Source organism: Amphiprion ocellaris, chromosome 5, assembly GCF_022539595.1.
Source record: "Amphiprion ocellaris isolate individual 3 ecotype Okinawa chromosome 5, ASM2253959v1, whole genome shotgun sequence".
Taxonomy (NCBI): domain Eukaryota; kingdom Metazoa; phylum Chordata; class Actinopteri; family Pomacentridae; genus Amphiprion; species Amphiprion ocellaris.
Genome location: NC_072770.1, coordinates 33,243,367 through 33,256,907, shown reverse-complemented (window position 1 = coordinate 33,256,907; position 13,541 = coordinate 33,243,367). Strand labels below are relative to the sequence as shown.

The 13,541-nt window shown below is 38.4% G+C and overlaps 1 protein-coding gene across 1 annotated transcript in view; it reads left to right on the top strand.

Annotated features, from left to right (window-relative positions):
• Nucleotides 1–5,276: 5,276 nt before the first annotated feature.
• Nucleotides 5,277–13,541, top strand: part of LOC111583777 (mitogen-activated protein kinase kinase kinase 12-like) — a 30,102-nt gene continuing 21,837 nt past the window's right edge. Inside the window, exon 1 of the mRNA XM_023293011.3 lies at nt 5,277–5,349. The gene's annotated coding sequence lies outside the window, so the exon portion shown is untranslated. The remainder of the gene's footprint in view (nt 5,350–13,541) is intronic.

The window sequence follows — 13,541 nt, the reverse complement described above, 5'->3', positions numbered from 1 at the left end:
GAGCCTTGAGCTGAATTCAAACCAAGGACCTCCTGGATGAGAGGCAGATAACTTACCACTGTGCTATCCTTCCTACTGGGTGTAGCTGTTAGTTTTCGTAAATGATGGTACACAAAAGTATTAAGGAAGTGAAGATAATAAAGGTACTAAGGTACCGGGGAGGCAAAAAACTTACCTCTACACCACCTGTCCTACAAGATGTTGCTCTAACTTTGCTTAAATGATGCTATCAATTAGTACTGGTGCAACCAAACGACAAATAAAAGGTGTGAGTGGAGATCTGAATCATGTGAGGTTTGTTTCTGAGACTGAATACACCTGATCTCATCTGATCTGCAAAGCTAAGCAGGGTTGGGGCCTGGTTAGTATTTGGATGGGAGACTACCTGGGAATACCAGGTGCTGTAAGCTTTTTACTTCTCCTCACAACCTGAACAACACACTGCTAGCGACAGCTATCAACTAAAACCTCTTGGTTTCTTTATTATACACTCTATGAGGTGGATAAGCTGCAGCTCATGCTGATTTATTGCTGCTTCTGGTTGGAGCCAAAGAACAAAGGCTTCACCTGTTGGAGCAGCTGATGTCCTGCAGCCTCTTCACCACAGAAAGCCTCTGACAGCTTCAATTCTTTACACTCTGACTGCAAGACACCAATCACATAGGAACATTTACATGTATGGAACAAAGAGCTGAGCTGACACTCAACATATGTTTGAGCATTTATTGATAAAGATATTCAAACATGTCTAGAGATAGAACACCAACGCACGGTGTAAGAAAGGTCAGAACAGACTTCACCTGCTCAGGAAACTGAGGTCCTTCGGGGTGCAGGGAGCAATTCTGAGGACCTTTTATGGTTGTGTGGTGGTATCAGCCATCCTGTATGGACTGGTCTGGTGGAGCAGCAGCATCACGGCTGCAGACAGGAAGAGACTAAAGAAACTGGTTAAGAAAGCAAGCTCTGTCCTGGGCTGGTGGTAGACAGGAGGATGATGACAAAGCTGTTGTCTATCATGGAGGACATCTCCCACCCCCTGCAGGAAACAGGACCATCACCGGCAGCTCCTTCAGGGACAGACTGCTTCACCCACGATGTTTGAAGGAGGTCCTTCCTTCCTGCAGCAGTCAGACTGTGTTCAATCAAGCCTGCTCCCAGTAGTTCAGATCACCCATGAAGTAACTGCAATAAAATGTAAATAAGTCAATATGTGCAATTTCACAGGGTTTTTTTTTACAAGCATTTCTATTTCTTCTCTAAGGAGAAAGCATCTATTTATATCTGTGCACTGAGTGCTGCTTTTTTTTTTTTTTAACTTTTTTTCCTATCTGCTACTGCCACACTGAAAATATCCCCACTGCAGGATCTACCTATCCATCCATCTATCTATGGTCCATCTACCTCCCTACCTATCTATCCATCCATCCATCCATCCATCCATCCATCCATCCATCCATCCATCCATCCATCCATCCATCTATCCATCCATCCATCCATCCATCCATCTCTCTCACAGGTGTGGGGGTTGATTCACCTGTTCTCAATCACCTTAATCCACGAAGGCCCGGTTCTTCATTCTTCCGCTCTCTGCCAGACCACAGACTTTGAAACCAGAACCTTTCTCCTACAATTAGTCTGGTTTCCCCTTTTTGTTTTCACCTTGGTTTAGTTATCCTTTCTGTGTTGGTTTTAGTTTCATTTGTTAAATAAACTCCTAGTAATCTTTGACCTGTGTCTGCAGATGTCTTGTGACACCAATGATCCCATCTGATATTTAGCATGTTTTCAATTATTGGTCCCATTTCTTAAAAAAAAAAAAAAAAAAAAAAAAAAAAAGCCCCCTGAAATCTGATCAGATAAATGAATGTGAAACTACTTTGGGTCTGCTGCAGCTGCCTCCCTCTGATCTTGTTCCTGCCCACAGCACAATCTGATCAGTGAAACACTGAAGGACAACTTCAGCATGTAAAACATAAATAAGCAAAGGCTGCAACTCGTGATTATTTTAATTTTAACTTAACTTTATGTGCTGTTCAAAAACTTTATTTTTCCTGCAAATGTGTAGTGATTCCAAATCTTGGTTATTGATCTCCTTGATTACAAAAAAAATCTGTATCGACCCGGAAAAAAAACAAACATGTCAGGCACCCTATGATGTTAACTGTTTGCCTGAATGTTTTTGTTTAAAATCCTCAGTAATAACCTTTGACTGGTTGCTCTTAACCCTGTAAAACTCACTGCTGCAAAAATACAACATCAGCTTATTTTTTAATTACTATTTTCTATTATATATATCTGAAATAAACCCTAATCTGTGGGTCTGACAGCAGCGTGAGGTCAAAGAAGCTGCCATCAGCTGCTGCCCTTCTGTCCGTCCAGCAGATGGAGCCATGGAGCTGCAGTGAAGTGAAGAGCAGCACAAGGCAACCACCACTTCCATCCACTGACGCATTCAATTTGACTGACGCTAATGTTTTATTGACTTCCAACCACTAAACCAATATGATCACTGATGCACTGAGCTGAAGAAGTAATGTTACATTTCAAACATAACTGGGGAAATAACCGAAACTTCTTCCTTAGGAAAGGAGAAAGTATAAGAGTATAAAGGCAGTGCAAGAATAAATAAGAAAAAAATGGTGCAAAAATTGCCCATAGCATTATATACAGATGACTTTATTCTTAAAAAAAAAAACAACAAACATGTAGAAGACTATATACAGAGGATCAGGTTTCAGGTATAGATAGATCGACAGATGAATCCTTACTGTGAAAATATTTAAAGACATTGAACATTGTGCAATATAAGGTCAGTCAGCAGCCTCAGTTCATGCACCAAGAAAACTTTTATGCATTTTTTAAAAATAAAAAATTACATGTTTCTAAATTTTCTCCATTTACAAGGCAGGGAGAAACTTCTATATTACTATATAAACTTAATAATAATAATAATAATAATAATAATAATTATTATTATTATTATTATTATTATTATTATTATTATTATTATTATTATTATTATTATTATTATTATTATTATTATTATTATTATTATACAAATTATGTTATTATTGGAATAATTTCTTACCCTACAACACTTTTTTTTTCACTGTTTACTGTGTGTTTAACTGGAAGTGTGTTTGAAAATAAAGCAAAAGGTCATGTCATGTGTCAATGTCTAGTTTCAAAACCTTTATTCTGCTTTTTCAGTAGATATTCTTGAAGCATCCATTGTGTTCCCTCATTTTCTTATGCCTAAATTAATAAAATTGGCATTTTAACCATCAATTTACACTCTGAAATCCATTCTGAAAACATGTTTTTAAACCTTTGTGCAATTTTATTAAAACTCCAAATCTGAAATCCCTCATTTGCAAAAGGATTCAGACCCTTTATTCACTCGGTAGACGCTGTGCATCTTCTCTGGCAATTTGCAGAAAGCTTTACATGCCTGAATTTGGGAAGTTTCTTCTTACTACATCCTCTCAAAGTGTACAAATCTAGGCTTTAGCTGGCCCACTCAGGGATTTGATTGTATTCATCCTTTCCTTCAGTTATAACAAGTCTCCATCTCCATGCCACTGAGGAAATCCCACCACAGCATAGTTGCTTGGTTGTTTGTCTTAATGTGCAGTGTGAATTTTGGAACTTTATACAGATGTGTGTTTCTGAACTATAGCCAATCTTTTCAATTCACCAGGAGTAGACTTTTATACATCCTCAGGATAACAAAAACAAATATAATGCACCTGATCACGTCTGAATACAGTAGCCTAAATATTCTAATAAATGAAAGACAGAATTTTTCAGTTTTCTAAAAAAAAAAAAGCAAAACATTCTAAAAGCACACATTCACTTTGTCATTATAAGTTATTGGGAGTAGATGTATGAGCAAAACTTTAATTCCATCCTTTAAAAATCAAACCTAGAATAAATTACTGAGGTTTACCATAATTAAGTGTGCCAATGCAACAACACTGAATAACAGTTATTAATATTCCTCTGAAATTCCTCAAGATATCAGGGTATTTGATGCCACAAAAGAGGATGCTATTGACAAAAAACTTGATATTATACATATGTTTGGAATGTATTTTTCAGTGTATTTGAATTTATTGATATATAATATCTATACAGTATGTCTCTATATAAAGAAATAAGTACATTTATTTGTTTGTATAATTATAGCATTTTATTAATATGAGTGACACAGTGGGGTAGTGGCCAGCACTGTCACCTCAAAGTTCCTGGGTTCAAATCTCAGCCCAAGGTCTTTCTGGGTGGAATCTGTGCCTGTGTGGGTTTTTTACCAGTCACACAGTCCTACAGATTATCAAGTATAAGAATGGGTGGATTTTTTAATATCCATGTTTCAACTTTTACATAAGACAAAATGTATTTATTCATAGATTTATTATCCATATTTTATGCCATTAAAATCTGAGGCAAATTAGTGTTAGTCCAGCAGAAAGTGTTCAACAAATTTGATAATTTCGGATGGAATGATCTTAATAATATTTTACATTATCTACACACTTACCAGTAGTTAATGGAACTTGGCTTATTTCTTAGAGCAAATCTGTGAAGAATCTCCCTGACTCCACCGTGGATGCTCGTCAGAAAGATTCTGTTTCCCTTACAGTTTTACTAATGACATTAACAAAGCATCAATACATTTTCTAGACCAATATCTATGATCCATATCCTGTTCAGTGACCCTCCTTCTCTGTTAGGTTAAAGTTCTAAATAAGATAACCTCCCAGGTAACAGTGGTCTTCATAAATGTTGTAGTTAAATGGGCCTGTGTGTAAGTACTGAAACACACTTATTACTATTCCTCAGGCTAATTACAGCAGGACATATCGACTGACAGAAGCTGAATTGGTATATTGGGCCTGATATTGTCTGATACTCATTAGTTTTTGTCCCAATAATAATCATAAATACTCACAATGAGCATATAAATAATAGACAACGGTTACGTTATTGCTCTAGATGGATTTAGTTTAGAAATGGTTCGGGTTACTTTGGATATCTGTGTTCAGCTAATCTCCTGTTTTTACTTTTTGTGAATTAATGCAATAACAAGGCAGACGTGAGGTGCAGCGCTGGACTTGGGGTGGGATGAGCTCTCACTCCCAACTCTCGTTCTCGCGGTATTACCTTCAAGGTTTATTGACAAGCTAATTAGCCAGATGGGACCCCTGTAGTGGCCAGCTGAACAGAGGTAACACGGTGTCAGGGCTTTCCTGTGTGGATAAAACAACCGCTCTCTTCTTTATTTTCAAACCGACACCACTGGGTGGACGCGAAACGTCCAGTTATTTGACAACAACGAGCCTGTGAAAGGTAGGATTTCTATATGAATTATGGTCTGAATTCCTGCAGCGCCTGATTCATCCTCGGATGCTGTAATATCACGTCCACTGACTGCTGTCTGTGCACATGTAACACTAGAACGGGTCGGGGCTGTGTTTTGTTGTGGAGATGTAATTTCTGTCTTTATTTCGTGACAATGGCGGGTCATTGAATCATTCAGCATTTTACCATGTCATCTAGTCGGATGCTATTTGCTGGGATGTAGGTTTTAGTTTTTGACCACCAGGTGGCGCTGCGTGTCAGACATTCAACCCAGCTGCTTGTCACCAGTTCAGCAGGCACATTGACAAGTCTTTATTTTAGCCTAATGAAATCGATAAGCATTGATTTTTAGTGGGGGGAGTCCATTTTCCAGAGAGGACAGGGTGTAGGGTTTGCAAAAGACCTTCAGAAGACGACGCCTACGGTCCATCCACTTCTTATTTTAACCAAATAAAAAAATATCACATTTGATAAGCTCCAAACACTCATTTATATGCAGTTTCTTTTTTTGTTTGTTTTTAAAAAATGGATTTCTAAGTGTCTTGGGGCCTCATTGCTCTGTTGAAAGAACCTTTAATAGTTTCTTAGGTCTGTATTGAGTTTTAAAAGCTACACATTTCCAAGGAAACCTGCTGAAAAATGAAACCGTTACAGAATCACTGTTCAAATCATGAAAGAACACGTCAAGATAAAATTGTTACAAATGTTGTTATAAATGGCTCATTTAGGTGAAGAAAGTGAGGCAGTAGTTTTGAAAATTTTAATAATTTGAACTGCTTTTCTCAATTCCCACGATTTTCGCATTCTAGAGTAAATTTGGGTATCATATATCTCCCCCTGATCATTAAATACTTTTCTTGGATGATAGTGACCTTACTAATCTTTAAATAGTAATATGTAATCATTTTACTGGTCTCTTTGGTGTTTTTTTTTGCTAGTGTTAGATGTCTGATAAATTATGTACACTTATTCTATAATAAAGCAGTATAATAGCTAAGCAGCAGTAAAAATGTGATATTATCAATCTAAAATGCTAATTAGCTAAGTTTATGTTAAGCTATGCTACATTGGCTTACTGTAGCATTAGCAAGCTAGCTTTAATCATTGCTAAACATCCCTTTTTCACAGTTAATTTATAACTTGTCTCCTCTCAATTGGAAATTAATTGGCAATATTTAAACTGTTTACCAATAAAAATATAAAATAAGTTCTGTGTATTTTATCTAGTATTTAATGTTGCATTTAAAGTTGGAGCAACATCAATATTTGAGAATATGGTTAGTTTATGCAGAAGCAACATGTTTGTATTGTGTAAACTGATTTACAAGGTAAGGTTACCCCCAGGGGCTTCTTCTCCCAGTAAGGGAGCGAATGTCGCTGGATTTTGGTAGATTTTTTTGTGAATGTTCTTAAAGAAAATATTAGAAGTTTTACTGTTATATATGTAATCAATTTAGATATTTTTAGGATTTTTTGGAAGATTTTTACTCATTTTTTGAAAATATTTACAAGAATTTTCTTGCCAAATTTGGGGAATATTTTTAAAATAAAACTTTTAAGGGAAACTTTTAAGGAATTATTGGAATTTTCTTCCTGAAGGTTTTGCAAATTTTCAGAAATTTGGGGAATTTTTTGCAGAATTTTTGTATTTTTTTAGACAAGGAAACAATATTTTTGGTGCCCATAAACGAAGACAACAGGAGGGTTAAATGAATAAATACATTTGATGCATTTTGAACTGTCCACTGATCAGCACCATGGACAGCGCAATGCACTAAAACTAACCGGTTAAAGTGGCTTCTGAACAATGAATGCTTGATGCATGTTGGTTACTTGTTTGAGAGGCAACAACAGCCTTTTTCATCCTTTCATTTACATCCTCACATCTCAGTGTGAGATTACCTCCATCATAGTTTTGTAGCAGAATATAATTGGCCTCTTCTGCTGAAATAATGACTCTTCATACAACTAATATGTGATCCGGTCAAGTAGGTAATTAGCATAACTCTGTATAATTGGTGCTGTTCCTCCAGAATACAAATTTGGAAAATGATACATCTACATTACCTCTTATTACACTGGATATATTATGCAAATGTAGGGTCATCCACTTGGACAGGACGTTTCTGGACAAGTAGCTGCATAATATCGCAGACACTTGAAAAGAAAAGTCACAGATAAATGTGAGGGGTCACAAAATTGTTACATTGATTAAAAAGCGAAACAAAATGTTTGAAATGCAGACTTTTGACTCATAGCGATGATTGTATAATACGGAGTAAAAAAGAAAAAAGTGCAATGCCTTTCAAGCTAAATTATGCATCAGTTGAAATAAAGTAACCATAAGCTACTTTAGGAAAAGCAGAATAATCATCAAGAAGGTCACTAATGCAATATGTGGCTTATCTGACTGTTAATAGATCCATTTAAATGTTTAATTGGCAAGTAGTTCACTGTTATGTCACACAAAATGTAGAGAGTTGTTGTTTGCTTATTCCCTCATGAAATTAATCTTTATTGCCTCTTCTGAGAAGGTAAAAATCTGTTACTAGTTGAACTACTCATTACTTAGGCCATAAACTCAAATGAGGAGTCACAATTCGGTATTTAAAGATAGGTTTCTTTTCATTTTTAGGAGAGTCACAAACATAAACCACCAAGGAACCACGGGCCTAAACTGACTGAAAATGCAAGAGAAAAGCTCAAACAAAAAGAGGCAGGGGATATCCAGTTTTTGTTTTTTTGCTGAAGGGGGTGCAGCATTACGTCTTCCCAAAAATTAAATGAGTCATGGTCACAAGTAGGCTGAAATAAACAGGCCTAAAGGTAGTGTTCATCAGCCAGCCCCCTACACTGCTGACCATCCAGGACTGTAGTAGACCACCAGCCTGTTCCCCATTGGCTCACCCCAGACCAGGAGATACAGCTGTGGGTGGTGACCGAGAAAACGTCACAGTGCCTGTGATTTTCCCTGCTGCTTCCAGCTTTACACGCAGCAATGATGGGAAATGAATCTGCCCTGGCTTTCCTTAAAAGGAAGAGCAAAGCACCGTTCAATCAAAAGTCAATTACTTGCTATGGGGCAAGTGTACGTCACGTCCCCATGAGCTACAACACTGCAGTGGCTGATGTGAGCGGCAGAAAATATGTTGTCCTGGCTGCGGTCGTCAGTTACTGAACAGAAAAACAGAAGCGGGGTGTTGTTGTTTTGGTAGAAAGCATTTATACTGTACTTGTAGTTAATCATGTTTTAGAATTATATTTAAAACATTACTTGAGCTTAAGCAGTAGATTAATTTGTCACAGCCAGATATTAATTGAAGAGAAATTAGATTTTTTTTCCATATTATTTCCCTTAAAGTAGAAATAAATGACAGACACGAAAAACTTTGCATCTTAATAACCTTTAAAATATTAATAGTTCATGAGGATAAAATTGTCTCTCTATTGAAGCCACATTATTCCAATCTCTTTCCCTTCACCATTTAGTAAGAGACTATGAATAAAATACTAATATTAGATTAATTGCTTGAATAGGTGAACCCATAAACATAATTACAGTTATACATTTTGGCCACCCCAGTTATGTTGGCTGTGTAAATGACTTGTTTTTGCGATAGCACGTCTCACATCTTGTCAATCCAAACATCTTCACTTGTCAGGATTCAGAATTGTACATTTCAGAAAATATCTGCTTAATATTCCTGCTTATTGTCCTGCACCCTGAAAGAAAAGGTTCATTATCATGAACTACTTCCTCACAATACATGTAATGAGATACAAACTGATTCCCCTGCAGCCAAAAAGAGAAGGCATCCAAAAAAAGCAGCATTAAAAATCATCAACATAATTACGAACACTTCCCCTGTAACAGCTGGTGAGCAGCTACACTCAGGGGTATTTGGGAAGTGTAGTTAATCCAATGATAATCTTGAGCATGGTTTACACATATTATCGCTTTAATTGCTACGTGTGCTATGCAATTATACCGTCACCAATTACATGGCTATAGTTTACTAGCCTGTCTAAGCAGTTGGTTCCCTCTAATAGAGGCCCTTTATCAACGCGCGCGAGTGAAGCCACCAAAACGTAGGCTAATGGATGTTCCATTGACATAATGAATTAATTATATGCTCCGAAGTAGAGTGGTGCGGGATAGTGCTGGTCCGTGCTATACAGAGTTAGCGGAGAGAAGTGGGAGATTCTAAGATGAGAAGAGACTCAGGATGGAGCGCGGTGAAACCAATGAAGGTGTGTATGTGTGAGTACAGTGTGTGTGTGTGTGTGTGTGTGTGTGTGTGTGTGTGTGTGTGTGTGTGAGTGCGTCCACGCGTGTGTCGATCCATTAGAATGCAGAGTGTGTCCTCCACCAGTGTGAGTCACCCCCCACTCCCCCTCCCCTCCTCATCCACCCACCTCGCACCACCAGCAGCATCTAACTGCAGTCACTGCCTAATATTGTGCCTCTGACTTCACACCGGCCAACTGAGGATTCTGTTTCTACGGCAACACGCTCCAGTCTCCTCCCCCCTTTCGTCTCCAGCACCCTCCCTCCAATCTTCTGCCCCCCTCCTCTTCCCGACACAGACCATGTGACTTTCAGGAAGGCTTCTCCAACCTCCCCTTTATTGTTATTAACCCTCTCGTGACTGGGTCGCTGCCAGAGGCTCTCAGCAGCAGGCTGCCTGGCTGCCTCCTCGCTTCTCGGAGGTTTCAAAGGAAAATCAGACGCAACCGTAATCTCCCTCAAAGATCAAAGCGATGCTTGATCTAAATGCTGGATTACCATATTTAAGAACATGACAGAATGAGTCAATATGTTTCCTCGGTTGTCTGGGACACTTATTGTAACTATGGACAAGCGACTGGCCCATGGAGTTTATAAAAACTATATTATTCCTTCAGGTTATTGTTATATTATTAAGATACCAATATGTAAAAGAACTTTGGGATGCTTGTTTTTCTGTAAAAACTACAAAACAAAGCAAAAAACAGGAACCCTTTTGAAAGAATTAAACATTCTACAATGATTGGAGGGATTTTTCTTTAAAAAGCAAAGGCATCCAAAATAATTCATTTTACTTGACATGACATAGAGATAGAGAGTTTTGTGGTGCTGATTCAAACGGTCCAACAAATGAGTTGTGTTGTCTTGTATAGCGGCAACAATTTGCAAGACACTGCTGACTGAGTACCCGTTTTTGGTCCGCGTCATCCTTTCTGTAGCCAAAATATTTCCATACAACTGATGCTGTATTTTTCTTTGCAACCAAATCTTCTCTTTCGCAACACAGTGTGTCCAAGAACCCTGAAATCTGAGAAAATTTAGTTCTATCAGGAAGACTTCTCTTGTAGATTAGTCATGAAAAATGAGAACTGTGTGAGCAAAAACAGTTGTAACAAGATAGGTTTCAGTTCATTTGAGTGTTGCGCGTGCTGCGATGTCAATGCTGAAACAATAAATTGTGCAACTCTACTCTGTGCGCTACGTGACCAGTATCAAACAGCAGACAGACAAAGAGGATTTACCTACTAAAGTCAGATATTTCACACAGGAGATTAAGAACAGAACCAAAAGACTGTAATTAATCAGTTAACCAGATACATGACTCTGAAGGTATTCTAAGTATTTTGGGGGATTTTTTTCGCCTTTTAGGCTTTATTATATAGGACAGTGGAGAGACACGGGGAAGTGGGGAGAAAATTGGGGGAGGACCTGCAGCAAAGGGCCATGGGCTGGATTCAAGTTGAGCCACCGGGACGAGTTTTTCCTTTTTAACATATAAACTTAAAGCAGCTACGATAATAACAATGTGAAAGGCATCACTCAGAGTAATGAACCTACAGGAAATTGCCATCTAAATTTTCAGCTCCGCTCAATTCTAAACAGCTTTTTAGTGAGTTTCAGGTCATTGTTTTGGTTTTATGGCTGCATGTTAAAAGTTCTGTTACTCTCTCAATATCATTTACCAGATGGCTGTTTTGGGGGAAAAAGCTCCAAACCTCGCTCTACACTATATGCATGGAGCCAAAGAGCAGACAAACATAGTGAGTGACCAGCTAGTAAACATAGTGGAGCATTTGAAGAGCTAGATTTTCCCTCATGAATTGATAGAGACCAAAAACAAAGCCAAAAGTAGAGTATTTGAGTATAAAGGTTAATCATTTGGCTAAAATAGTGTTGTTTCATGTCTACCGGATGTGTAACTGTATCATTAATCAGGTTTTTATGATTTGTTTTGTTTTTCTTGTGAGCATGTGGTACTATAATGCAGGCAAGGTCAAATGAGAGCAGAAATCCAACACTCATCCTTGATAGAGTTTTGAAGTGTAGAGAGTAGCCTTGGCATCCGGCAGTGATCTCACCTGAATATTGCCTCATTGGCACAACTGTCTCCTCATCATCCCGCTGGGAGACATGTTGGTCGTGTATATGTGTGTTTGCGTGCACGCGTCTGAGCACACGCACGGGTGAATGGATGAACTTTATGAATGAAAAGTCCTCTTCCTGAGCTGCAGACAGGAGGTGAGATCATCTTGTTGAAATGGAGAATCCCCCACCCGCAACACCCTCCCTCACCCACCCTCCGATACGGGTTGGCGCCAATTTAATGAATCCCATCAGTGGACGATATGGATGAAACACACAGCAGTGGCAACCTGATTGATGACAGCACTGGCCAATATCAGCTTCCCCCGACAGACGGAAAGAGATGGCTCCATAGTGCGTATTGACACGTATTCACACAAACGCAGACACACACTTACCTCCCTCCTTCATCAGACGTCTCAAAGAATATCTGCTATTCTGTGGTTGGTTTCCAGTCAATATTACGATGAAGCAGAGTGACAATTATCTTTGCTTTTTTTTGTTCACGTTCCCTTTAGGAATAGAGTTGAGTGGATTGGATGATTGGCCACCTATTCAGCGATGTGTGAGTGAAAGTGACAATGAGTAACATGAGGGGCTCTCGATGAGGATCCATAAATAGGCTCTCCATAGAGCCAGAAGCTGCCCTCCCCCTCATTCTCTAGTCTACATCCAACCACACACACACTAACACACCTCTACTCTACCACCTTCCCCCTGAGCGGACTGGGACAATCTGTGTCCACTTGGCACCGGGTCCCATGCAACATACTGTACACTTAGAGTCAGAGGCATGTGTACGCACACGCACACGCATGACATTCCTCTCGACATTCTCCACTGCAGGCTTCTGTTAATTCCCTCCTACGGATCTTGATGCATATTGCCAAACAATGCAGCGTTTTACATCAGCTCTTTGGGTGGATACCACAGTGTGTTTGTTGAACAGTCACTCAGTTTAGTAGCCTGATTTTCATTAATTATCTCTGAAAGTAAAAGAATCCTAACTGGATATGTAATGTGTCACGAGAAAAGGCAAATAGCTGATGCAAAATCTACGGTGCAGTATTTTAAAAGTAAATGGGAATCCCACTGAATATATTTCTGAGGAGCTGCCACCTTGTAGATTGGAGGTTTTTTGTCTGATAAGGAAGGATGCCCTGCAGCGCTCATTCTGTGCTTATTTCTGATGGAGTAACCACAACAGAGGCAGAATCTGTGTTGGTGGACATCACAGGCAGCTGTACCCATCCTTAGAGGCCTGAACATCCCCGAAGAGGAGCCGTCCTGCTACTACAAGCTACAATAAATAAATCATGAGGAAAGTTTTAAGAAGAAGATAGAAATAGAAAAGAACATGGGCTTCTCCATTCAGACTGCCTTAAGACAGAGAAAGGGAAGAATTTTAGATGGGGACCACATAAAATAGCAAGAATGATTAAAGAAACAGATTTTTTTTTTTTTTTTAAATCTCACTATTTCTTTTTCATGTGATTTTAAAAACTTACATGAAACATTCATAACCCACATTTCTTAGGTTTGGCTTTTGGAATATTCATTTAGGATCTTAAGATGTTAATATTCCATTAAATAGGGAAATTAAAATATAAGCATCTAAGCCACTGTCAAATATGGCAATTAAATATTTAGAAGTCAATTATACCTCAGCCTGACAATGTCCTGCTGTTATTTTTTTTTAAATATAATAGATTATTTACACAAAAATAGGTCCAGTATATTTTGCTGTCGCTCGCAGGTCTGTTTGTTGGTTAAAAAGCAGAATTATTTATGAAACGAGATAGAGAACATA